The sequence below is a fragment of the Trachymyrmex septentrionalis genome, unplaced genomic scaffold (assembly GCF_001594115.1).
Source record: "Trachymyrmex septentrionalis isolate Tsep2-gDNA-1 unplaced genomic scaffold, Tsep1.0 scaffold32, whole genome shotgun sequence".
Lineage (NCBI taxonomy): Eukaryota > Metazoa > Arthropoda > Insecta > Hymenoptera > Formicidae > Trachymyrmex > Trachymyrmex septentrionalis.
Window position 1 is genome coordinate 1,591,192 of NW_017305485.1, and position 3,880 is coordinate 1,595,071.

Consider the following 3,880-nt stretch of genomic DNA (forward strand, 5'->3'; position numbering starts at 1 on the left):
CAAAAACTTTCAGCTCAAGGATATAAAAAATGATGATAAAACGGAAAATTATTTTTTCATTTTTTAATATAATCGTTATTTCAATACATTTTTGTATAATGATAAATTTTTTTATACACCTAAAAAAATATTCTGAATTTTTGTCATAGTTTAACACTATGGAAATCATTTCTTTATTACCAGTAAATTGTTTTCACGCAAATTGGATTTCAATTTTGAAAATAAAAAATAATCGCTAGAGGAACAAAAAATCGGAGATCGGTAGAGCGAGTGATGAAGAAGTGATCTCGATGTTAAAACATTTTAAGAACAAAAATTCAAAATATTTTTTTAGTGAATTTTTATAGAAAAATTAATTTATTATTCCAAAAAAATATACAGAAATAATAAAGAGGATATATTATATTGAAAGACGAGAAGTAATTGTTTCATTTTGTTACTTAAATTTTGTTTTTATCTCGCTAGATATGCAAATGTGCTGAAAAGATACGTGAAGGAGAAAATTAAGCTCAAGCATTTGCGATATTCCGGTTTAGGCTCATTCAAGATGATGTTATCAATCCGAACGTTACGTTTTATTAATCGTTGCAAAACTGTAACATGTTTTTCTACTTTGAAATAACAATATGCGAACGACTGGAAAATAAATGCTGTTCGCATGCATACGATAACCATTTGAAACTCGTCCTTCTCAACTATGCACGTGGAAGTGTTTCCGTGTATATGATTATTTCACGAAAGAGACTATTGGGATACGCGTAATACAACCGCTGGTGTTGCGCCTGTTTTGAAATAAAACGACACTAAAAACACGTCCGCACGTCCTCTTAAGGTGGACGCGAATTCTCCGTTTACATTTTAATAATGTAGCTGTGGTGACTCTCTCCTATGAAACGATATTTCTCAGTATTTGTAAATATTCAAGGATGCCATTTGCAATAATAAAAACAACAAATTTCGCAAAAACAAACAACACGATGGGACAAATTAATGTAGCTTTATATGTCATGTATGATTGGAAGAAAATCGAGATTATTATCAATTATTATTGTTATTATTTATAATAATAAAATAGAAGGGCTATGAGCCAAATAATAACTTTTAATATTTGATTATAAACAGTACATCAGTTTCGACACCGGGTCATTATCAATATTAAAATAAAATTAAAATTTGAGTTGTAACATAAATTAACAGTTATGTGTATAATATTATAATAAGCAAAAATATTTAAGAAAACGATTTACTGTATCCCTTAATCGATAATTCATGTGTCCTATTGATCCGTGCAGACAAAAGTACATTGTTAAGTTATATGGAAATATTAGTCGTTTGCAGTAGTTAATTACAAATCTTGACTGCTAGATATTAATCGTAATATGAACAAGTTGTTAATAACTGTAAGTCAAAATTAAAACTTTATTCAGATCCAATTGAGTTAAATAGTAAAATAAACGCAGTCAAACATTTTACGACAGTCAATGAAATAAAATTCAAAAATAAGCAATAATGCGATAGAATTTCCAAACACAAATTGCATTTAACAAATATTCAGAGACGTTATTCTTATTATTACTGTTTTTACTGTTATTATTTATTATTAAACAAACAGAAAATTTTTAATTATGTAAATAATCTCTTATTCTAACTACATAAAAATATATAATTTCTTATCTATTAGATTTATTATTATTATTAGATTTAATGTGAAATACGTTATTGCAGATATTTGCAAATAATATTTAATACATCTCAAAAAATGTGTGTGTAAGCATTTGTGCATGACTTTTTCTGAAAAGATAAGGAATAATTAAATTGCTACAAATGCCTACAGATCGCTATAACTGCGATATAACTTTTATATTTCATGATATGAATGCGGTCATTCACATTTACGTCTATCGTTAGGACAGTTCCGAATAGCTGATGACATGGGAAGGATCGTGCCATTCTTGGGCTCGTCTTGGAAAAAAGCATTCCAGGCATCGCATGAATTCGTGATACGAATGATAAAAAATGAGGAAGAAAAGACAAAGGAGGATAAATAAAAATATCTGAGGGGACATTTCTTACGATCCAATGAGCAAATGAAGAAGTTGCGAGGAAACTTGGATGGGCGAAAGTAGTATGTTCTGGAATAAGAAACGTTGCTTTATTAAAAATAGTGAATCAAAGAGCTCTCCGATGAAACATTTAATTCTCCGGCCGACATTAAAAAAGCACTGTAAACACCGGCAACGGTTAACTTCCAATGGCAGTCATTTAATGCGGCGAAAAGTTTCTTTCATCTTAGCTTTCGACGTATTTTTTAGTGAAATAATTTCACTGCATCCCCATTTGATCGCGCAGTGCACTTTCTGCAAATTAAGAATTTACAAAATTGCCATCTGAAAGCATTCTTTTCTGTTTTCTCTCCCCACATATTTTCACTTTATTTACTTCGCTACCTTTCGCATTTATAATTACGCGTACATTCTTTTTTAACTGCTAATTGCACGTTTTAAACTATATCATGTTATTGATCTCTCCTTTTAATTTTATTCTTTAATTATTTTAATCTGCCGTTATTTATTTTCTATCACGATTGCATTGTTTTTACATTATTCTATTACACGAAGCCCGCCCGCTTTGTATTTAAAAAAAAAATTTAACCGTTAAGCTACATCATTTGTGTTAAACGAGACGAAACTATTTAGCGAGATAACGAAATGTATTTTCAATTATACAGATTTCAGATTATACATACATTCAATTCACATTACAGACTCTGGCTGACATTTCTACAATACAATTTACGTATCGGTTAGTTAATTCGTTGCCGGGTAACAATTATATAAACGTCATTCAACGTGCACTACAATCGCTCGTAACAATACCGTTGTAAACATCGTCGGATAATTTCAGGTAATCCAAGCTATATTTACCGGTATTTACACATTCTGTCTTGTAAAACGAATTCCAGAACATGGCAAAACACCTGTTTAATAAATCGGATTTTCGCTGCACTGAAGTAACTATGTGTGTTACGGAGGTTGCAGACACTTTTGACATGAACGTCAGTGTGGATATCGATGTATCATCAGTATAAAAAGAAAATTTTACAAATGTATGTTTTCTCTTTTTCATTAGAAAAAGAAAAAAAAACGCTGGAGCATTATTTATACGAGGTGATCGATATCCATCTGCCTATGAATTATTTATTCGAGAAGTTTAGGGGGTGCCGGCGTGTCGCCTACGCGATTTTTTTTTTTTTTTTTTTCGTACTCTCGTACATTCTTCGTATTCTCGTGTTTTTTTTTTTAGAGTATCGCGTGCGTCACGACCGCAGCGGTGAGAAAGACAGATAAGAAATCGAATTTCGTAAATTATTCGTCTGCAGACACGCGAAATCGTTCTCAGTCTATCGCTTTTTCCCCGAGTACAACTTTGCGGGCACTGGACCGTCCTGTCGCTCCCTTTTCTCATTCGAAACACGTATAAGTCGAGGGAAAATATTCTGGACTGGCCCCCTGAATCGTTCATGGCCAAAGGGTCATCTATATATATATATATAAGCTCTTTGCTGCAACGTACGAATACGTATACATATGCATGCATCGGCGAGTAGCGTGGCACGCGTTCTGTATGTATGTGACATTACCAGAGCTGAAAAAGCTCTGGGAAAGCTCGCCACATTCGTGCAAGGTGTATAAAATTTTGAAGGGACGAAAGGTTTGTTTGCTAGAAAGGCCACGCGTGATTGTCGTTTACTTCCACCAGTTATTCTTTCTAATTTATATACACTCGCGCGCGTATATACGCACATATAATTTTAAAGTATCTTTAAAAATTCTTCAGTGCAGAAGAGAGTATTAAAAAAAAAAAAAAAAAAAAAAAAAAA

At 32.0% G+C, this 3,880-nt stretch overlaps 1 protein-coding gene across 6 annotated transcripts in view; it reads left to right on the forward strand.

Annotated features, from left to right (window-relative positions):
• Positions 1 to 3,880, forward strand: part of LOC108749978 (nephrin-like) — a 320,122-nt gene that overhangs the window by 243,420 nt on the left and 72,822 nt on the right. The gene's annotated exons all lie outside the window — the stretch shown is intronic.